Consider the following 25,623-nt stretch of genomic DNA (forward strand, 5'->3'; position numbering starts at 1 on the left):
CTTTCCAATGGTATATAACACATATGTTTGGGCAAAAATAACCCGCAGGCGAATTAATCACTCATGCAGATCCATCATTTAAATTTTTGAATTTTCTCAATAGTCAGAACTATATGAGTAATTTTGATTTTTGCCTATTTTCCACCTTCTACGCTTTGCCATGTGGCACATCCTAATTTGCTTATGAGTCCACTTGGATGCCACCTCATCTGCCACTGGATCGCCACCTCACTTGTCACTGATTTGCAATGGGTAATTGGCAAGCATCTTCATCTTGTGGATCAGCGACCACCGTTGATCTTCCTCAGACCTGCTCGACCTTTAACACCTGAGATGCTCATCTATTGGACCCACCATCTAGTCACTGATTCATGATGGTTAACTGACATGCATCTTCGCATAGCGGATCAGTGACCACTGTTGATCTTCCTCGGACCTGCTCGATCTTTAACACATGAGCTGCTCACCTGTCGAGCCCACCATCTAGTCGCCAAGTCGCGATGGTTAACCGTTGAGCATTTTTGCATTGTGGTATAGCGATGGCCATCAGATCATCTGGAACTTGCTCGCTTGTTAATTCACCCTTCTGCTACAAAATTTGGTTGCCTCGAGATGCATGTACGCACATGGGGTCCACTGGGTCGCTGACAAGGTCCTTGTCAAAAGCCTTTAAGCTTTAACACTATGGATGTGTGTGACTTTGCATTTAAATACAAAATATTTCTTATGCACAGTCAATGTGGGATAAATGGTTTTATGCTTGGCACTTGTATTTGCTTGAAAGTTTCTAAACATCTCAATCATGCAGGGAGAATGCTATTACACCATGGCAGGGAGATTCTAGCTTAACACATACCAATCACATTTGTTGAAAACTACTAACTTCTCAAATGCCACACATGGGAGGTTTGGACTCTATGCCTAGAAAGTGGATTTTCTTAAAAGTTTCTTGAGTCTCTCCTCAGCCACGCAACCCCTGCTAATTTGCATTTTCTGAAGAGTTTCAACAGCCACACCGAGAACATTGGGTTTAAACCTACCAATAGAATTTTCTTAAGTTTTTAACTTGTTCACACCATGCCCAAATGGGGTTTTTGGCATTACACCTACTAGTAGCACTTGCTAAAAGTTTTAATCGCCTTTTTCACGCCATTCTCCAGCTCAACAGCCACATGCAGGGGAGGATGCAAGCGAGGTTTGTGGACTTTGGGTCTGCACCTACCAATTTGCTTTATGTTGAAAGCTTCATGGTCTTTACAAACCCCACACATGAAGAATGCTGGCAATACACCTTTGTTTGAAGTTTCTAATGATCTTCACACCACACTACGTTGGATTTGGCTTAACGCCTACCAATTTCATTTCACATTGCCCCCTTTCTATTGTTGTTGTATATGTATCAAACTTGATGGACATATACATGAAGTACTAACATCCATATATAACAAAAAATGAAATGAAATCATCTCCCACTAAACCAATTTCCAATTGAATTCGATCTGGTGTTAATATGCACTGCTATGAATTAATACCATTTTGCCATGAAATCAACACTATAAGGGCATGAGCCAGATCGGGCCCCAAAGTGGGCCCGACTAAAAATAAATTCTCTTTCATTCAACTAACCCTTGAAATGCCTCAGGCACCTTGAACATACCTCTGGAGTTGATTTGCACCATTATCTGATCATTAAACTGAGTTTTGCAACTCACTGGCAACTGTTCTACATTTTCACATTTAAACCCAAAGATGCATTTAAAAAATTGGTCAAAACACCTTTTTGGACTTCACAAACTGATAGGCATGTACTCTGATATGCTAACTTTCATCTTGCAAAGCCATTCCTCATGACAAATCTCAGGTGGTGAGATATTAATGCACAAAGTTGATCAATTATCTCTGTCAGCAGATGAACCTGATTAAATCAATGTACAGGGACCACAAAATGTCTTTACTAAAAATATCAAATGATCTTCGTGGATCCCCAAATCTGGGACATAGATACCTTGAAGTACAGAGAAGACCGTGGAATGTTTAGTTTGATCGAGAAGCTGATAGGGTGAAAATGGTGAGCTCATGAAAATGGCCACTTTAACATATGCAACAACGAAAGTGCAAAAAACTCAATAAAATGGCTCAAGAAACCATCTTGGAAAACTGATCAAATGGATTGGTAGGAGCTTCAAAATGGAAACATAGCTTGTCTTTCATACTAGCAATATCCTGGAATAAACATTCTGATATGACATTCACCTGGGGCATCTTTTACACGTGCAAAGTAGTGCTCTAACTAGTTGTTGAAACAGGTACTTATGCAGACAATACAAACTACAAATGGATTGAGCCTACCAAACTGAACAAACAGATTCATAAAGACTTGAAACTTGGCATGTAGACTCACCTATATGCATATAGTTTAGGGGTAGATTCCTTTTAACATATCAATCAACTGGTTATGAAATGCAAAGCCTCAAAGTGGGCCACTTGGTAAAATCTGCATTTGCACCTATGATGGACTTTCAGCTCACCCCTTGAAATGGGTACTTGATAAACTGGTCCAAACTAAAATCTGAAAGTTGAAAAACACTTCATAGGCCAAATGAAAGGTGTAGGACACATTTCCCAAGCCTTACAACTTTATTTACCGAAGATCCACTGTTATCAAAGTTACTTAACTCAAATGCATGTAGCTTACTGATAGTAGTATCTAAAGAAACTGGCATATTAGGTACAAACCTCAATTCATTGATCGCAGAACTTGGATTGCATAAGCTGGTAGAAGGGTTCTCAATAACTTACTTGTTATATCCTTTTCTTCAATAGTTCCACCTGCTCATAATCAACTGGCTCCATTTTACTTCTTCAAAATAGACCTATCAGGTTGATTCACTAGGTAGTTATTTGAAAGTGCAGAGCAAAATTTTGAAATGGGCCTCTCAAATTCACTCAAATTTTCATGAGTCCCAACATAATCTTCACACTTCAAAATAACAACACTCTTCCTGCGCTAGCAATCTTCGTGCTTGTATTTTTTATGGAAATTGGCTCCAATATTTGGATACTTCTTTAATCACTCTTTAATTCGTATTTTTTCTGAATAATACTTTATGACCAAAGTATTTCATAATACGTTAATCTTTGGTAATGACTATCACTCCTCTTCGGCCAACATCTTCACACTTGTATTCTTATATTTACTCATATGGCATTTATGTAAAATTTCCTCACCTATGAATAAAACTTTCTACCATCCATTCCTTTTCTGGAAGAGTACAAGTAAAATAAAATCCCCTTTAACTTTGCATTTTACTCTTATAAGTGAAACAAGACCCTTTGGTAAAATATTTCCCTCATATTCTTTCACTTGTAATTATGAACTTATTTCACTAGCCACATTTTTATTCCTAAAAAATAATGCTTTTACTTAATGTTGGCCTTCATAATCTCATTGAATCATCTCACCAATTTAGAGGTTAATTCTCTCAAATATTCTAGAAGACATCTTTACCTAGAAGAACATAATTCTTCTTTTGTTAGGATAATTTATGGTGAATAATTCACCTTCCCATATTCAGTTTTTACTTAACTTGTCAAACTAATTAAATATGTTTCATTATTATTTCCCTTCAAGTCTTGTAAAATATTGAAGTAATACCTTGGGTAGAATAATTCTATCCTTAGCAAAACTATTATTTGATAATTCTATCTTTAATATTTTTGTCCATCTTCAATTAAGAGGTTTTATCAAATTATTATTTGATAATTTTTTCTGCTGAAAACTAGTTTTGATCAAATGTCCACAACTTTTTCATTTCTTAACGAAATTAAGAATTTCAAAATGTTCTGGAAAGCTAGTGCCGAGGAGAAACTAGCTAAGAAAACCATTTTGAAAAATTCATCTTCATTAATGAGCAGATTTGATCACAATATGACGTTCTGATGTTTTTTTATTTTTTTTTCAAAATTAAAACCTTTCAAACCATTCCAATACATTTATTTTGTGCATACTAGGGAGTTGTAGCATATTGTGAGGTTATATCCTTTCATACCATCTATGTTTTACCTTTTCATGAAATAATTCATAAAAGATACATCTAACTACATTTTTGCCTTTGTAAAATTAATTACTCTATTGATGTAATAATACTTCAACTTAGCATATATCAATTCCTCTTCAATATGCAAATGGATAAACAATTACCTTTTAAATGTGAAAACATTATCTGAAAGGTTTTCATTAATTACCCTTGGTTGATTGTTCTCTTATATAATTTTATTTGTAACTTCACACCCACTTAATCTTCACACTTTTACCTTCTTTAAATGAAACACTTTTACTTGGCTGCTATGTTTTTTCACTTATCAAAATCTCTTTATGAAAGTATATTCATCTTTCTCTAATATATCTTCTTCATGAAATTTGGTCTTACACCTGCTAATTGTATTCACTTGGAGGTTGCTGGAACCTTGGGGGCCCACCAATATTTTTGATTGTGTTAATCAAAATCTGCAACACTATTTCGTTGTAACATACCATTTCGGAGAAGCTATTTTTTGTTATGCAGATTAGCCTTGTTTTGTCGATAACACAATTGAGCAAACTCTTCTCTTTGCGAGGTCCACCACTTTGGCTCATATTAACCAACTTAATGGTTTTTGTTTTACCATCACATATATAGTTTATATATAAAAGATCATTTCTTATAATGCTCCATAATGATTAATTTAAATCATTATTGATTGATTTAAATTTTGATTTCTCTTGAGTGTTATTCCTCTTCAAACATATAATGTGGCCATTTGAAATATTATTATTGGAATTCAAATAACAAGCTATTATGGGTTTGCACAGATGAAAGTTGATCCCCTTTTAAAACTATATGTTGGGCTCTACCCTTATGGGAGCCACATTTATCCCCACATATAGTAAACATTTGGTTTCAATAATATCAAATATATTAATTTGAATTATCAACTTTCATAAAGAAGATGTCTTTCATTAATGAACTTGTAATAGTACTAACCTTACCTAATGATCAAATGAACCGTTCTTCTTGAATTAACACTCCATACCTTGTTCTGATGTATTTCGTCAATAAACCCACTTGAACTAGTGACGGGAATAATTTGGAATGAGTTTGTGATTACAAATTTTAAACACTATTCAATTTGTGCATTTTTGACTATTTGTCATAATGTCTGATCTTGACTTCTTGCATTCGGAATCAATCTTGAAAATTGACCCAATCATATAATGAGGTTGTGACAGATGGCAATCATGTGAACATTTAACCCAAGATTACAATACAATTGATGTATTTGAGGGATTCACTCTGAGATGAAAACTATTAATTTTCAAAGTAGGCTCCACAATCGATTTTACCCTTGTGCAAGTTTCAGATATGCATAAAAAAATTTTGGTTTAAGCTCAAGAAAATTATCAAATGGATTGGTAGGGTTCCAAAACCTTGCAGTGTGGTTTATTGTGATACAAACAATCATGTGGATCAATTGGTTCAATCTAATTGTAATCCAAATTTGAAATAATAATTTCAATAGAAAGCCACTTTGGTAGATTTTGCAATGTGTAAGTAATATAATGAATAAATCACAAATGGAATTGACCTAGGAAAAACAACAAATGAGGTCACCGGTTTCTAAAAATTGACTCGGGAGTTCATTTTCATATAGAAAATTGAGGGGAATAATTGGATTACAATGAGTACTTATAGGGACCAAGTAATTAACTCTCAAAAGTGGCTACTTGGAATAGTTTTGTGACTCGGACTAGTATGCACCTAAATTTCGCTATTTGACAGAGGTATCAAATTTGATTCTGGGAAGCTCAATATGGATAATCATGCTTATTCATGGGTGGTAAACATAATTGCAAGGTCAAATTGCCCACCAGGATGAGGATTATGCATTTTTGGGGGTGCTCACTAAATTATCTCATTTAGGAGACCTTAAATTTTGCCAAAATTTAGGGTTCCGACACATTGAATTTATAGGCATTAGGTTGTCTTACCAGAGGTTTCTTGTTCTTCTATTGATGATTGCTTTGACTAGAACTAGGGGATTCTCCTTTCTCAAATCCAATTTCTTACGTGTCTTTCCCATGTCTCTGACTATCCAACATCTCATCCAACTAGGTTGAACTAGCTTTAAACTTCTCTTTGTATTCATTAGTAGTAGTTAGCTCATCTCTTAGAATTATGATTTGTCTTTCAAGTTCTTGTCCATCATTCTTTGTTTGCATCAACTCAAGTTTCAACTAATCATTCTCATATGTCAATCTGCAACATTCATCGGATCTGTGTTTCAAGGATTAAGTCAAGCTTTGTTCATTCTTCTTCTGGTCTTCAATCTCCTTAGTCATATTCATCATAATAGATTGCATCTCATTCTTCAAAACTGCATTCTCTTTGGCCAACATCTCACATTCATCAGTTTTGTCTTGATTTTCAATGGTTTGCTCTTCTTTCTCCTTTAGCTTGTCCATCAGTTCCTTTATCTTTTCTCAAGAAGTGTTCAATTGATCTTTCAAGGTTTCAATGAAGTCTTTAGCTGCATTCAAATTTATTTTCAAACTACTCTTTTCCTTCATTGTTGCATCAAGATATTCAAGTGCCACACTAAGTTGTCTTTGCAAACCAAAGTCCATTGACTCAATCATCCAGATCTTCCTCAAGTTGTTAGGCTTCCTCGGAGGAACTAAGCTCTGATACCAATTGTTGGAATCAATGAACACTGAGAGGGGGGTGAATTAGTGTTCTGATATTTATAAATTTGTTAATCTGATTCTTTAACCACTAGATGCACAAGTAAGAAACTCAAATGCAGAAACACAAAGCAAATATGCATATAACCATAACACCAATATTTTTATATGGAAACCCGGAAATGGAAAAACCATGGTGGGATTTAAACCCACAATATTATTATACTATGGCCAGTAGTAAAATAATATTACATGAGGGGAATGCACATGCATTCGGGCACACTGCCTAGAGCTCACTGCTCAATTACAAAAGGGATACAACCCGAAGGAGGGCTCACTACCTTACAGGCTAATACAAAATGATTACAATGAGTAATGAACTAAATAAAATCATCTAACTATGCCAAATAACAGTTCCAATTCGGCACAAAGGGATATTGTTGTTTTGATAAACTACTCTGTTCTATCTTGCTACTAATTACCGAATCAACAAAACTCAAGGTGCGCACGTGAAACTATTCTTAGTCACTCTCAAAATCATCTTACACATCATATCCACACACAAATGCATTAACCAAGTCGATCTAATATATCCATACTAACAAAAATGATCTCCCACAAGTCGGCTTCTCAAAATATCATAATATGAAATGTGTAGCTTCAAGTTGGCTCAAATCTTCACAAGACCATATTCCAAATCCAAAACATATGATCACAAACTTTCCATAAGTTGGTCCAATTGCCTCAAACATAAAAACAACCATCAGAATTACCTCAAAGAATCTGGTTCACACGATACACCACCAATAATGAAGATAACCCTGTTTTACTGCTCTACCGAATACTAGACCTTCTAACATGCTTAAGAGACAACACCGGAGGATAGTGTTGCATGATAATCTACTTCCTATACTCAATCAACTTAACTCAGATGACTAGAACCAAAAACACATCACCAGAGATGAGACATTCTCACCAACTTTGTACACAGAGTATCACCGACAGACTTATACCAAAACTTACTCAAGACATCCGGATATCCCAAACTCCATACCAGATAAGATCAATAGGCTGAGTTGCCATAAATGACAACTCCTAAGAAATCTCATGCACCATACATCATCAATCTCCATTGGAGCATCATAGGAATAGTGTCTTATGCTAACATCCTAAACAAATAAACCAACCAGGTCAACTCATTGCAAACACTGGATCACCAAACAGCTCTGTGCAATACCAAAAAAAATAGGAATATGTCGACATAAATGACAACAACATATCCTAGCAACAACAATAGCCAACACAATAGATAAGACCATTTCAAGAAGAGTGATGTTGACATCTTTAGTAAATGAAAAAATACCTAAAAAAAGACAAATCTCTTCACTATCATCTAAGTTTGGTTTTAGTAGAAGGACAATATCAAAATATGTGAAAAGGAGAAAGACTTTGGATGATACTACCTTAGAAGGGAATTCAGAAATTATGTGTGGAGATCCTTGTTCTGATAATATTGAAGATGTTTTTTAGGAACTTGGTGACAAGTTTTTGGAATGAGAATACTCATCCTTCATCAAACGTTAGAGATATTATCAAGCATAGGATTGGCCCTGATCATTATGATCTCCATATAAAACATTGGTTAGACACAACAAAACATTAATTGTTTGTGTCGTTTACTAAACCAAACCCTCATATAAAGATTCGAAAAACAATGTTTGAAAGGTTAAGGCCATATTATGTGAAGGTAAACAAAGTCTTTGAAACTTGTTGTTGTTGTTATCACATTGAATTTGATCTATACTATCAGGTGTTTCAAAAGATTAGAGAAGATAGTGATGGTTATGAAAATGCTCATCCTAAACAAACAAGTCAATTCATAGCATCCATCTTATGTGATAAATCAGATGATAATGCAACCAATCAAATAGATTTCGTAAGAGGAATTTGCAGAACATGTGGGGAGCCGGCTAAATTGCCTTTGAGAGATGAAGATACTGACATGACGAAGATGGTAAATTGAAAGAGTTAAAAGTACAATAAGATTGAAATAAAATTTAGAAAGGAATCTACAAGGTTAGATTATGTAGAAGAGGAGATATCTATTGGAACATTTATGATTTTTTTTCATAAGTTAATAAAACCATACATATGCCATGGCTTTTTTGTGAATTGGCAAGCAAAACAATTTCAAACATTAAGAGGCACTTTCCCACTTGGAACTATTCTATCATTAGTGGACTTCGCAAAAATATACTCTTTTGCACATAAAAAATATATTCAATCAAAGTATTATTTTTCAAAGAAAATCACTATTATGGTGCATGCATGTTATCGACATGCACAAATGGATTTGGATGGTGTTGATAGTACATTTGAAAATTGTGTCATTAAGAAAGAGTACCACTTCTATATTAGTGATGATAAGGAGCATGACACACTTTTTGTACAACATTGCTTTAAGATTTTTTTTGAATATTTGAAAGAGGGAGGCATAACAATAGTTAAACATTTTGTTTGGTTTGATGGATGTGCGACACAATTCAAACCTTCAAGGCCATTTTATGCACTATGTAGATATCATCGAAATGACAAAATACCACATGTTTGTAGTTTTTTAGAGTGGGCATGGAAAGGGTGAACATGATGGTGCAAGAGCTTGTATCAAACATGCTCTAAGAAAGCATCAAATAAATTATACAAGAGATCGTATAGATGATGTGCATGATGTTGTTGAATGGTGTATGAAACACTTTGTGCAACCAAATTATCCTAATTCATCATTGGGAACATACAAGCTCATTCCATATAGAGTGTTTTGGGAGATATCACGTATGTGATCTCTTTTTTAAAAAAATAATTAAGTTCAAAATATAAATGAAAAGGGAATTGTCTTAGAAGTAAATTAAATTAAATTTAAATGTTTAGTTCATTTTTTTACAAAGATGTGCATGTACACATGTACATTTTGCAGATGTGGATAGAAGATCAATGCATGGATGTAAGAGCGTGGAAAAGACAAGATCTTTGCATTGTGTCATGAGTACAGATAATCGCCCATGGACATTGTACACTAGGGATTAATCATGTTTTTGTTCTGATTGCATTTTGAAAACTATGTTAATTGCAAGAACCAAGAGCTTAGATATGTTAGATTCAATGGCAGTCCCAAAGACACTGAGAGGGGGGGGGAGTGAATCAGTGTCTAACCGGTTAAAAAAATATCTAAACTTATTAATAACTTTGCATCCCAAAATAGTGTATCGGTAAATGAGAATTATTGCAATAAACAAAAATAATAGAGACAGCATAGAAACACACCATAACACAAGATATTTAATGAGGAACCTAGTGTGGGAAAAAAATCAATGGGATTTGTGACCCACAATATTTACTCACTGGCCAATGAATAAATACTACTTACAATAGAGGCCTGCACATGCAAGGAGGCCAACAACCTAGAGCTCACTACTCAATAAAGAGTCACACTGACTACAAAATGGATTATCAAAATCCAATACAATGTACTGCTTCAAAACAACATCTCTCATGCCAGGTTCAGTACCGGTTTAAGCTCAGTCAATAACCAAAACCTTCGCTGTCAACTATATCACCTTATACAAAATTATACATCATATCTCTCTCTTCTCTATCTCTCATGCCATATTTAAAATGACCTATAAGATCTCATACATATATGATTCTATTACAATATATCATGTCAGCTTACAAAAGATATTTATATTAAAATACAATAAACAAAATTTTATTCCATGTCGGCCTGAGTGTCGGTATGCATTGTTGACGATGACACTGAAGTGCCTGCCAGTGCCGATGTCTGCCAGTGTATGTAGAAATCTATTACCAGTGTCGGTATCTACCGATTGGTTGCCAAATGGTTGTCATCAATGACAACATCAACTATTCTCATAAGAGTGTAGAATGCCAACAACCTCCCCCTTTGGCATTGATGGCAACACTCATGAGAAAAATCCATAAACTGTTTCCAAAAACTGAAGTCCAAAAAGATGTGCTCCCCTTGAGCAGGTGATTTCCTCTATACAAGTATTTTTCTCTCCACTACTCCCCCTTTAACATCAATGACAAAGGTTGTCAAAAATAATCAAACGAGTTCAAAAATTTCACCTCAAAATCTGTAACTGGTTGGTTACAATCTGAAAAATATCTGTCAAAACTAAATTTAGACTCTGCATAAACCTTTTGCTATCATTCAAATTTGCCTCAGTCTATTGGATCATGTTGGTGAGATAATGCATGTGTTCCTCCGGTGATCGCTCTCCTTGAACTAATTCCTTAGATATTTAAATTCTCTGAGTGATAAGATTGTCCAACTTAGGACCAAGTTTATTTTTAAGTTCACAGGCATTTGACCTTATCCTTGCCTTCTCTTTCTCAAGTTTCTCTAACTTCTCCTCAAAAATTGCCATTTCCTGCTCAAAAACTAATATATGTCCGGATGAACCAATTATATTATCTGCTATGTCATCAATTTATTTCTATGTTTTTCTGATCTCCTCATCTATGTCCTCTGTCAAAAGGTGAGGTTTGCATGTTTCCCTATATAGCTCCTTGTACTCCAAAATTGTATAATTGAGTACTGGTAAAAGTGTATCTACATGATCGGTACATTTCTTTATTGTGTTTTCAAAGAATGTGTTTTTCTCTTTTTCAACTCTCTCCTTAATTGTGTCCTCATTCACCTTATCAATAGTTATTACATTATCAACAATAAATTTGGACAATGTGTCCAATTTACCCAAAGAATCCTTAATGCGATCTATGTTACAATTTGGTGCAATCATCTTAAGAATGAGTAGTATGTTATCAATTGCCTTATAGGCCAATGCATTGCAATCTGTTATCTTCTTAATTGAATCCAAAAGTGCCTTTGTAACATTGGTAGGTCTGAATTCACCTGTAGATGTGTTGGATGTCTGACCAATCATTTTTATTACCTCTTTGCTTCCATCAGATGTGTCCATTTTGCTTGTATTTTCTTCTGGTGGATCAGTCTTTGTTTGCATCTCAACCTTTAAAGGTTTCTTAGACTGTTTCAATGTTTTTGTGATTGTTGGTTTCTCTGTCTCCGGTGGCCCTGTGCTAGTACCTTTATCTTCAATAGGTTTTTCCCTCTGTGACAGTTGCTCTATTTGTGTTGATGTCTCAGTTTCAACAGTTTGTACCGGTTCCTCTGCTATGTTGCTATTGTCAACATTGTCTGACTTGACTTCAGAGGTTTCCTTATCCACAACAATGTTTACCTCTTGAGTATCCACATTCATTGTAAAAAGTATATCTGACTTAGGATTAGTATCATCATGTCTTATTCCTTCAGTGTCAATAATCAGTGGATCTTCTGAGTGTACCGGTGTTGTATCCAAAGGTGGCGGTGGAAGATTGTCAGTAATCTTAATGTTTGGAACACCACCAATTTTTCCTTTACCTTTGTCCTTTTGATAAACCTTAAATGTCTTCTTGGGTCTGCTCTTTTCCTCTTGTTTTTCTTTCTCTACAAAGAATATATCCCAATTTTCCGTTGTTTCTTCTGCAATTTCCTTCACTATTCCAGCCATCAGGCTCACTTGCTGGTGTCCACTAGAAAATACTGATCGGTTAGCCTCAAAAATAAGTTCATCTATTTCTTCTTTGGAGTTAACCGGGTGAACAACCAAGAGTGCTTCAACTTTCAATTTCTTATCTAATTCCATCATTGATAGCCTTTTAGCTTATAATCTCATGTAGAGATCATTTGATAGCTCATCAATAACTTCAATCAAAACTTTCTTATAAATGTCTAAATGAAGAACAATGCTTTCTTCAATAGTTTCCCTGTCAGCGTTATTGAAAGAATGATATAACTTGTTCACATTTGATAGATTTCCCTCATGTGTAACTTCTTTAAGTAGATCATTCAGTGAAGGGGTAACTGGTGTCTGTTTTCTCTTTAAAGTAAGCTTCTTCTTCGGTTCCCTAATTGCATGTTGTTTCTTCCTTAATGTTCTTGTTTTCTTCAGGGTAGGAGAAGGTACCGGTGAGGCTTTCCTTTTCCTTTCCACTCTTTTGAACTCAGCAGCCTTCCCACTGTCACTGTCAGAAGATGTGTCAACCGGTGAAATATGTGCCTCTGGTTGAAGTCCTTTTAGCTCACTAGATGATATGCCACTAAGATTCATGACATTTTCTTTGATTTCTTGTGCTTTCTTGGATGCATCCCTAATGAATTTGTCTCTTTTCTTCTTATTTTTCTCTATTGACACTTTACTAGCTATGGTTTCAGCACTTCCAAATATTTCCTCAGATGGTTCTCTAGGTGCTTCAAGTAGTGCTTTTGCATATGTTTCCAAAACATGTAGATCAACCTCATAACCCATTTCAGTAACCCAAATAGTTCTAGGGCTTACTAATTCCATTCAGGTTTCATCTCTTTTAATGACAAAATAGATTTGCTTGTCATATTTCTCAACTATGCTCTAAGGAATCCTTTCCCTAGCTCTCATCTTAGATTGGAAAGTTTCAAAGTAATCTATTATATTATTATCTCTATTGATTCCCATGCCAATAAAAGCTTCCTGTAGTTGTTTTCCTACTGGTATATCATAACCAAAGTCTTTGTGTCTTGTACCGGGGATCTCTTTGGTGAAATATAACATCAAACATACCAGAAGGTTTCCAAAGCGGAAAGTACCCTTTTTGTCTCCCTTAATCTTTTGTAGGTTATCACTAAGCTCATCTTGTAACCATTCACACACATCTATCTTAGAATTGTTGTTTGTCATTTCATATGCACTATAAATACAAAGACTGGAAACAAAATTGAGTATGTTAGCATGTGTAGCTTTGTATCTAAGGACCATACTTACATATCTCACATTAATGTCCTTAATGTCATTTACTCTAAGTGATCTATTGTCAGATGTTGCTCCGATTAGGCTTGTCACCATTTTGTTGGGAATCTTCTTTGTCTTATCAGGTCTACTACCAGTTGAGGGTAAACCAGTAACTGCCCTAATTGCTTGTCAGGTTATCTTACAAACAGAATCCAACCATAAGAATTCTCCATGTGCTCTACTCAATACAATCCTTACCACTTCCTCTGTAAATTGAGGGATATTCAGTATCTCCACAAAACCTAAAGTTTTTGTAATCTTATGTTCGGGTTTAACAATTCCATTTTCATCACAAATGACCTTGTTAAACATTTTCATTAACTCCTTAGATCCTAGGTCTTCTATATTGCAATGTATGTAAATCTTAGGGTCTTCTGCAAATGCTACACCCTTAGGTATTTTTGAAAAATCTCCTACTGAGTCGTCTTGCTTCACAATCTTGGGAATTACCTTGAATACAGTCCTAGGGCGTTTCACATTCTCCACAATGGTAGGGTTTGGAATAAATTCAGAAACAGAAGATGAAGCAACCATTATGAAAAATACCTCTTATCCAGATGTTTGTTGAATGCTTGAAAAACATTTCTTAGATTTGCCTTGAATGCCTTTGCTCGATTTCGCACTCATAGAAAGATTGAATGCTCGGTGAGTTTGAAATGAGGTTTTCCCAGTTTTTTATAGCCAAAATGTTCTCTAAAACATCATTAAATGCTCGTCGGTTAAGTGAAAACTTAACACACCTGTCGATAAAGAAGAAATGTATCTTCTCACCATCAACCGAGGGTAGAATACATGTTTTTGAATTCACTACCATACCCCCAAGAGATTATTCCTCAGTTAGATGAAGAGTCTCCTGCTAGTGGAGAGTTACTCTGTTCTACCAGTGCAGAGATCATTTCATCAACTCTCTGATCTCTTTTCTTAATCCACTATTTAGAAAATTCTTTCTTTACTTCTTCTACCTTCTCTTTTCCCTTCAAACTAGATCTCATATTGTTTGTTGGTGCATTCTTGCTTCTACAGAATTTTGCAATATGTCCAGTCTAGTTACATGCATAACAAGTCACATTATTCCTCTAGATAGCCTTTCCATATCCTTGACCAGTTTGTGATTTGCATTGATTAGATAAATGTCCAAATCTTCCACAAACATAGCATTTCACATTCATTCTACAAATTTCTGAATTATGACCAACTTTGTTGCATTTGGAACATTGACCGGTGGGTGAGTTCATATTCTGATTATTTCTAAATCTACACTGATTTTCTCTATAACCATTTTTGTTGCAATTGAAACATTTTCCATTAAATTTATAAGCATTAGGTTGTCTTACCAGTTTGTTCTAATCTTGATTGTTTGCAGTACCAGAACTTTCTCCAACTTCAAATCTTAGTCCATTTGTATCTCCATTAGGCTTCTGACTTTTCAGCATGTCCTCAAGCTCCTCTGAACTTTTGTTGAATTTATCTTTGTGTTTATTTGTAGTAGCCAACTCATTTTCCAGAATTCCAACTTGTCTCATAAGCTCAGTTTTATCATGTTGCATGTGAATCAGATATGTCCTCAACATATCATTTTCATGACTAAGTCTCAGATTTTCATTTCCAGCCTCATTAAGTCTCTAGTCAAGTCTTCTTCATTCTTCTTCCTGTCTTCAATATCTTTACATAGCCTCATAGTCATATCTTGCATTTCATTCTTCATATTACTGTTTTCTTGTCTCAACTTGTTTGCAATGTCTCTAAGAGTTTCTTTTTCATCATCATCATTCTGCATCTTCTCATGAAGTTCTTTTATTTTATTTTATGCTATAGCAAAGTTCTCCTGAAGTCCTTTAATGAATTCCTATGCAATCCTCAGATCATCTTCAAGTTTGACATTCTTCAATTTCTTTGCATCAAAATCTTCAAGAGCTCCTTCCAACTATTTTCTTAAGTTCTCCATCTGTACTAGTGTCACAATCTTCCTCAAGTTGTTAGGCTTTTGAAAATAGAGGACTAGGCTCTGATACCAATTGTTAAATTCAATGTCAGTCCCAAAGACACTAAGAAGGGGGGGGGTGAATCAATATCTAACCGGTTAACAAAATATTTAAACTTATTAATAACTTTGCATCCCAAAATAGTGTACCAGTAAATGAGAATTATTGCAATAAACAAAAATAATAGAGACAACATAGAAACACACCATAACACAAGATATTTAACGAGGAAACCTAGTGTGGGAAAAACCTCGATGGGATTTGTGACCCACAATATTTACTCACTGGCCAATTAATAAATACTACTTACAATAGGGGCCTGCACATGCAGGGATGCCAATAGCCTAGAGCTCACTGCTCAATAAAGAGTCACATTGACTATTAAATGGATTGTCAAAATCCAATACAATGTACTGCTTCAAAACAACATCTCTCATGTCAGGTTCAGTACCGGTTTAAGCTCAGTCAATAACCAAAACCTTCGTTGTTAACTATATCACCTTATACAAAATTATACATCATATCTCGCTCTTCTCTATCCCTCATGCCATATTTAAAATGACCTAGAAGATCTCATCCATATATAAGTCTATTACAATATACCATGTAGGCTTACAAAATATATTTAAATTAAAATACAATAAACAAAAGTTTATTCCATTTTGGCCTGAGTATTAGTATGCATTGTTGCCGATGTTGGTGAAATACCTGCTAGTGTCGGTGTCTGTCGGTGTATGTAGAAATCTATTGCCGGTGCCTGTATCTGCCGACTAGTTTCCAGATAGTTGCTAGTTGGTTGTGATCAATGACAACATCAACTATTCTAATAAGAGGGTAGAATTCCAACAGGATATGTCAGTGAATGGAATTTGGTGCCACTAGTTGTTACTGACACATACGAGGAAAATGAGAATGAAATCTTTGAAGACATCCCTTTGATTTCTGCTGATTATGGCCATATTTCAAGATTGATTAGAAAAGGTATGTATGCATGTACGTGTATATAACTTTAAAAATTATATATCTTTTAAAAATGTTGCAAGTTTTTATTGAGTACATTTTATTTATAAGTTTTAATTTTTCATGTAAATTTGAATTGTAGGAGATATTTTTGCAGTCATAGTAGATTTTGGAAATATAGAAGGTGTTAGTTATTATTTATTGTGTTGCATAGAAGAGAGAAAGAAGTTAACAAAATATGAAATGAGCGATGGAATGTCCTTTCCCAAAGGTTTGAATTGATTCATGTGTTTTAATTTATTTATTTTATGCACATGCATTTTATTTTTTTTTATACACTCATAAATTTTTGAACCTAGATGAATTTGTTGTTTCTTATACATGTAAGCTCAGTTGTAGTGCAAGGGACATATTTCAAACAAGTTAAAAAACTTCAACATGGAATTCATTTCACTGAATATCAAATTGACAACAAGGTATCTATCAATATAGTCACTTGGTCATTATTGTTGGCCTAATTCTTCAAACAATTCCACGTCACGGGCGGTCTCAAAAGTGGAGACTAGATAGTGAAGATCATGAGAAAATATTAAGTATTATTGAAGAGCAGTCTGAACCACTTGATGTGGTATGAACTATTTAGTATACCAAAGTACATGTGTTTGAACCCATGAATTGAATTAATAAGACTTTAGAACTTAACTTGTTTTGAAACTTAAATAAATTATTAAATACATTAAAGTGTTTGAATTTAATACATGTGATATATATATATGGTTTGTGTGGACCATATTGTTTAGTTAAATATGAAATTTTAAATTATATTAGATTAGGATGTATGACTAATGTACATGTTAAATAATAGTACACATGTGTATGCAAAGTAAACTGGGATGTGGATGAGTTGAAAATGTCTTAAGGGAACATGCACAATTAGGATGTATATATCTAATTTTAAATGCACATGCATAATTTGTAAGTTGTTAAAATAATTTAGCATTTTTGTAAAGTAAATTAGGACATGTGTGTAAATTTGAATAGGTCTTAATGGGGTCACATGTACAATTAGGATGTATATATCTAATTTTAAATGCACATGCATAATTTTTAAGTTATTCAAATAATTTACTATGTATGTATTTAAGTAAATTAGGATGTATTCATTCAATTAAATGCATTTGTATGAAATTTGATATTAAATTAAGACACATATGTGTAAATTTGAATACATGTATTAAGGGGACATGTACAATTAAGATGTACATATATCGAATTTGTAATTTATCTTCATAATTTGTAATTTATTTAAATAATTTAATATGTATGTAAAGTAAATTAGGATAAATATTCATTTCATTCAATGAATTTGTATGAAATTAGATATTAAATTAGGAAATGTATGTGTAAATTTGAATACATATCTTAAGGGGACATGTGTACAATTAAGATGTATATATGTCTAATTTTAAATTTATATGCATAATTAAATTTACATCTTATATATATATATATATAAACACATGTTGAGATGGTTCTAAATCTCAAACATATATAATAAATGGAAGGTCTAAATTTATTATAAATGCCAAACATATAAACTATATCAAATGTATATATAAAGGTAAACAAACAACACATGTCTGGGAAAGTCTATATAAAGTAAGTTTGAATGTAACAATATGTCTATGAAAGTCCATGTATATATAAAGATAAACATGTGTATTGTAGCCCAACACATGCTAGAAAGTGGTAGATGGGTCTGAATCATGTCGACCACGAATGAAGCAACCTTCTAAGTGAGAGTCCTGATTTAATGGATATCCAATCGACCCCTACAAAAGTAGAATATAAATTAAATATCTTTACATGTATGGATATTCAATTATCAAATAGACTATTAAATTATATTGTAATGTACATGTACAAAATACATAACCAACCTATCCACTAGCAGGTGTAGCATCAAAAGAATCTCACCTATGTACACGCTCTGAGCTCAAGCTAGGAGTGACATGAGGTAGTTGTTACATACACATTTTAGGATTAGTTTGAACAATAAATGATATTATAGTTAAATTATTGAAATTGTATTAATTAAAAATATACATGCATATATCAACATTTTTATTTATCAAAAATTACGTGGACATGTACTTGTGTATCAAGAGGTATAGTTTGATCATCTCTTGCGATCATATCAGCCACATCACCTGCATTTGCATATCTCTCTAGCAGTATGAATGAGTGAGGAGTGTAAGGGGCTATGTAGATGACTGGACATCGATGAAGTTTTTGATGCTAGTAGCATATCCATATAACTAGTCTAGCCCAAATCTCATAGTTGTTTCTCAAATGAATCCAATCCCTCATCTGTGATATGGACCTTATTAGCCCATATCTCCTCCTTTGCAAAAACAAAGTGATCTATAGGCGGGTCACTCAAAGCATGCGTAAAGTGATGAGAATGTCCTGATGTATGAGTTGATACAGTAGCCTACGTGTCTCTAAGAATCTCCTATGACATCAGCAAATGGTATCCGAAGTCGAGATGAAATGAAATGGTATGCATGCAAGAGTTCCTTGGATAAATACTGAGACATATGTATATGTCAAGCACCTCTTGATATAGCTGCTATATCATCTGGTGATGGGATTCTAGTAGTAACATACTGATCTAAATCAGCCACCCAGTGACTAGAAGATGCACCTGTGGATGATCTCAAACGTGGTTGAGTCATCATGTATCTACCTAGCCTATCTGAAGAAATTGTGGTTGGTATTGATGCAATATCTCCAATGGTATCAATTGCTTCTCTCTAAGAAGCAATCACAACATGATCAGCTATGGGGGTGAGGGCTGGGGCTATCGCCGGAAATATCTGACCAACAAGTTGTATGTGTGTGGTTGCCTATCTATCACCCCTATGATATAAATCTCTATCAGCAACTCTACCCCTCCCATGTCTGTAATATCCTAGAAGGTCAAGGTAGTTGGGTTTCATACCCAAGTGAGCCTCAATGTACACCTGTTGAGCAAAGTATAATGGTATTTGGTTGTTATTAGGATAACAACCATGAGCAGTTAAGAAACATGGGTATATCTTCGGTGCCACTAGTGGATCAATACATTGTGTCACCTGGTATGTGTTGGTTCCCAAAATAAATGGGTTTACACTGCCATAGGGCAAAGACCAAGTTGATTCCTTCGAATACCTATGGAAAGCCACTTCCAACTATCAATATCCTTCAGGCTTGGACCAATTGCAACAAGGATACAAAATCTTTCTACACTTCAGGCTCTACAAAACCCGGGAGGGTAATCCCTTCAATGAACCTCCTGATCTCTGCACCACACTTAGGAATTCACTGAAAAACAAACCAGATTATCTCACAAAAAGGGCTCGACAGAAAGGGAGAATGCTCAAGGATGGCAAATCCTTCAGTGATCCTTGACCTTAACCTGGAGCATGAGATGGGCAGTATAACTCATAAAATACATGAAAACTTAATAATGTTATTTTGACATTTTAAAAGATTTGTAGAGATTCATCAGTAAAACTGAAACAAGGGTGATTAATAAAGCCAATTATAAGCAGTGATTAGTGCCTTACTCCATTGGGCACCTAAAAGATATAAAACATAAATTGAAAATGTGATAGAATTTCATCTAATAGTATAAGATCTAAGAAAATACTGCCTTACAATATATCTCATTTGCAATCCCATCCCAAACTACTTATCTAAGAATCCCTGCACAAGCCCTCTCATTATGCAACTCTATTTAAGCACTTTAATTGACCCCTTGGGATGAAGCATAGATAGAAAGCTACATACATCACAACAATGCACTGAATAAAATAAACCCTTGGTTGATATTATTCAAAATTTGATAGAATCATGCAATGGAGAGAAAAGAGTCATAATTCTATTTAATTTGAATAAACATACTATTTCTATCACATGATGAGTTTTATATATAACTCCTTCAAGAACCTGTACAAAGCTTGATACTTAAAACATTTCTTTATTTGCTCTGTAAAAGACTTTACAGCTTGCTCACTTCACCTAGACTCACTACTGGAAACAGACAAGGAAAAACCCAAGGAACAAGAAAGTTGAACCTACAAGAGACTCCCCAAAAATATGAACCCTTCTTCTCGCCTTGATTTCCCTTTTTATAGAAGAGAGGGAGCAACAAGATTCCAGCCAGAAGACACATGTCAATATCATATTCATTCTCAACAATAAGACCTAAAAGGCCCAATGCAATTCTATTACAGAGATATTTCCATATCCATGTGTTGGCACCTTGTGAATCAACATTCTTTAACTAAAAATTGGTAGAAGAAAAATCGTTTGAGTCATGTCGTTATCACCCTGACACCTTCAGATGGAGTGTGAGATGTTACACTTCTTTCCTAAAGAGAATTTCCCTTCTAAGAAAGGAAACCGGGTCCCGACAAGAAGAAAAGTTGCCTCCAAAATAGAAGAGGAGCTCAAGCCTTCATGCCCAGGATCAGAGAAAGTGGAAGGAGGAGCTACAGGCGATACATAACATGTTGGGGAGGGGTTGCAACTTCCATGCAACCACATGGATGATTTTCTACCACTCCCTACCCAAACATATTCCTTTTTCATTCCTCTGCAGGCTCTCTCTTAGAACCCCCTGACATCCAGTCACAAAGTAGAAGCAGAGGTTGTGCCATGCATGGCCTTTCTTCATAAGAAAATTATTTCACGCCCCCTTTGGAAATCCTCCCCACTTTCACAACCCCTCTAACAATAAACATACTCACAAATAAGAGAAAATAATCCATCTGGTATCACAGAGCATATAGCAACTCCATTTATGACCTTGCTCAAACACCATTCTCCTTGCAAAAGAAAGAACTACACTCGGAAAATAGAAAGGCTTCATTTTCTCCTACCAGTTAAGTCACCACCTTACAGTATTTATAACACTTCATCTAGTAGTGCTTATTCATATGAAAAATCATCACTCTAGTGCTTTCAATTCAACCTTCCAACTATGGACACTAGAAATCATGCCTATCACATCCACTGTATTTTCCTGCCAAGGTTCATCTTATGCAAACAATTTTATCTTGATTTTATTCTTCCATGGGTGTACACTTTCTACTTCAGGATCCCTGTCAAGAGGTGATCTTTGAATTCATTAGAGAATTTGTGATCCATCATATCTAAACTTGAAGTGATCCTAATCCTTTCACATCTCTGAGATATTGTCCTTGCCCTGTCGAATCAATTTCAACTCAAAAGAAAAATTGAAAATAGTCTTTCTAGAACGAGTCAGCATCTAAATATCCCAACTTGTCTCTATCCACTCTGAGTTGATAATTCTGCATCCTGTTCATCCTATCTTTCCCGTGTGGGCTACACCCAATATCCTTTAATGAACCCTTTTAATTTCTAAATTGAAACTCAGCTGTAGATCCTACCTATCCTGGTAGATCTAACAATCACTAATGGCTGATATAGCAATTGACCTTCCATCTGCGCTTGCAGACCCATAAAATTGTGACACATCAACACCATATCATCTCTTAACCCGACACTATTAGCGGCCCCACCATGGGTCTTTCAGATCAGCCAGGGACACGTGGCATCATCTCATCATGCCTCGGTCCATAACCTTCTTACAAATTCTATCCCAGGGATACGAGGGCCATCAGATATGTTCACACTTTATCACTTCAACACAGTGCTCGTTAACCTTATCAGAATTAAAAGTCAAGCACATTTTTGCTTTGAACATAACATCACTCTTCATCTTGAACATGTGCCAATTGATGGGACCATCAGTAAACCATTTTTTACCGCCTGAGAACCGGTAACACAAGGTTTCGGCAAGTTACACCACCAACTCACCCTTTTTCCGCCAAAGACATGTGGCATCATCTCGTGATGTCGTGGTCTTTATCGTTCTTGCACTTTCAACCATGAGGAAGCACACACCATTAGATCTGATCTACTTTTATCAATCGACCGAAACACTTAGGAATTTTGGACCTAGGAAAAATTTAAGACACAGGCACAAATATTAAATGAGACCGACTATAGGAAAATTTTGCATGCGACTTAGGAAAATCATTTCTAAAACTGGTCTAACACAACTTAATGCTTAGGACATAAAATGGCCCCGCCAATGATAAACAACCCTTGGCCTTAAGTGGGAAAATTAACGATGAGATATAACAAGGTTAGGATTTTTCTTCACAAAGCTTAGGAAAAATTGATAAACTCTAAAACCTAGAGAATGAACCTTGACAGAGGGCACAACAAAATCAGGAAGATCAATATTCAAGCTTAAAACTGAAAATTCTCATGCAATCAATTTTCAGGGCTATCAGTGGCTCTAGTTGGGGACATCCATTTCACAAGAATGAGGTGAGAAACTAGAATCTTTGGTGAAGCAAACCAATTGCAGAGTAGACCAAAAAGAAGTTAGTTGGACAGGGCAACTCATCGGAAAGAAACTACTCTACCAAAGAAAACCTAACTAATGCTCATGGATAACAACTACTTTAAGAAAAGTAGAGCCTCAAAAATAGTCCATGAACAAGCAATTCAAGAGGGGATTATTAATTATTCCTTTGGGCATAGAGTCAGAAAAATTTACTCTACCCCAAGTAGCTTGTGGCCTATAGGTCAAACCACATGTGATGGCCCAATGCCATCTGTCAATATCAACCAATGTTTTCCTCTATCATAAACATGGTTCTCTTCTGAATGCACCAAAAGCAATTTAATAACACAAGTGGAATGCCAATTTCCAAACCTGTTGGCTACTTTTGTCCAACTACTATGCTTAAAATTATCATTGCACTTACTATCAAAACCCTGAAACTTATGCAATGACTTAAAATATTGGTCACCTTGTAATATATATGTGTTGTATTGAATACGACATACATCATGACTGATAACAATATCCCACTTTATAGAAACATCATTCGTTTGAAAAAAGAAAATCTCATATTCTGGCACATAACTGAGAAAACATGCCTCATTTAAAACATCAGTCTGCTTACTGAAAAATGAACTTCTGAAAGAATCAACTCTCTTACTGAGGATAACAAGAAAACTATTATCAAGAGGAAGAAAAGGATCAAATATAATCCTTTCATGTAACTGTAAATCATCAAACCGGATAAAAACTTCAGTCTGTTGTTCAGAATCCCATTTGATGTTAACAATATCAACAACAAGGAGAAACTGATCATTGTTACTTAACATCAATTCAGGTATCACGTCTTCATTTTTATAATTATTCATTTCAAAAGTCGATGCAATAGTGTTCATATATTGTACTAAGGTCTCATATGGTGTTGTTAGGGGTCATATGGGGTCTTAAGGGGTCACACATGGTGTTAAAACATTGTATGACCCCTTAAGCCACCATATGAACCATTACGACATCATATAGTCCTAATGGTTCATATAGTGTCCTAAGAGGTCATATGGTATAGTTAGGGGTCATATCGAGTCTTACGGGGTCACACATGGTGTTATAACACTACATGACCCCTTAGGACACCATATGAACCATTACAACATCGTATGGTTCTAATGGTTCATATAATGTCCTAAGGGATCATATGGTGTATTTAGGGGTCATATGGGGTCCTTAGGGGTCACACATGGTGTTAGAACATTGTATGACCTCTTAGGAAACTATATGAACCATAAAGACATCATATGGTCTTAATAGTTCATATAGTGTCCTAAGGGGTCATATGGTGTCATTAGGGGTCATATGGGATCCTTAGGGGTCACAAATGGTGTTAGAACAACGTATGACCCCTTAGGACACCATGTGAACCATTATGACATCATATGGTCCTAATGGTTCATATAGTGTCCTAAGGGATCGTATGGTGTCATTTGGAGTCATATGGGGTCCTAAGGGGTCACACATGGTGTTAGAACACTGCATACACCCTTAGAACATCATACGAACCATTAGGACAACATATGGTCCTAATGGTTCATTAAGTGTCCTAAGGTGTCATATGGTGTTTCTTGTGATTATATGGGGTCCTAAGGGGTCACACATGGTGTTAGAACACGGTATGGCCCCTTAGGACAACATATGAACCATTATGACATCGTATGGTCCTAATGGTTCATATAATGTCCTAAGGGGTCATATGATGTCGTTAAGGGTCATATGGGATCTTAAGGGGTCACACGTGGTGTTAGAAAAATGTATGACCCCTTAGGACACCATATGAACGATTACGACATCATATTGTCCTAATGGTTCATATATTGTCCTAAGGGGTCATATGATGTCATTAGGGGTTATATGGGGTCTGTAGGGTTCACACACAGTGTTAGAACAATGTATGATGCCTTAGGACATCGTATCAACAATTAGTACATTGTCTGGTCCTAGTGGTTCATATAGTGTCCTAAGGGGTCATATGGTGTCGTCAGCAGTTATACGGGGTCTTAAGGGGTCACACATGGTGTTAGAACACTAGATGACCCCTTAGGACACCATATGAACCATTATGACATCGTATAGTCCTAATGGTTCATATAATGTCCTAAGGGGTCATATGGTGTTGTTAGGGATCATATGAGGTCCTAAGGGGTCACACATGGTGTCAGAACATTGTTTGACCCCTCAGGACACCATATGAACCATTATAACATCGTCTAGTCCTAATAGTTCATAAGTGCCCAAGGGGTCATATGGTGTTGTTGAGGGTCATATGAGGCCTTAAGGGGTCACACATGGTGTTAGAACACCGTATGACCCCTTAGGACACCATATGAACCATTACAATATCGTATGGTCCTAATGATTAATATAGTGTCCTAAGGGGTCATATGGTGTCATTAGGGGTGATATGGGGTCTTAAGGTATGTCGTAATGGTTCATATGGTGTCCTAAGGGGTCATATGGTGTCGTTAAGGGTGATATGGTGTCTTAAGGGGTCACACATGGTGTTATAACACCGTATGACCCCTTAGGACACCATATGAACCATTAGGACATCATATGGTCCTAATGGTTCATATA

Source organism: Cryptomeria japonica, chromosome 9, assembly GCF_030272615.1.
Source record: "Cryptomeria japonica chromosome 9, Sugi_1.0, whole genome shotgun sequence".
NCBI classification, from domain to species: domain Eukaryota; kingdom Viridiplantae; phylum Streptophyta; class Pinopsida; order Cupressales; family Cupressaceae; genus Cryptomeria; species Cryptomeria japonica.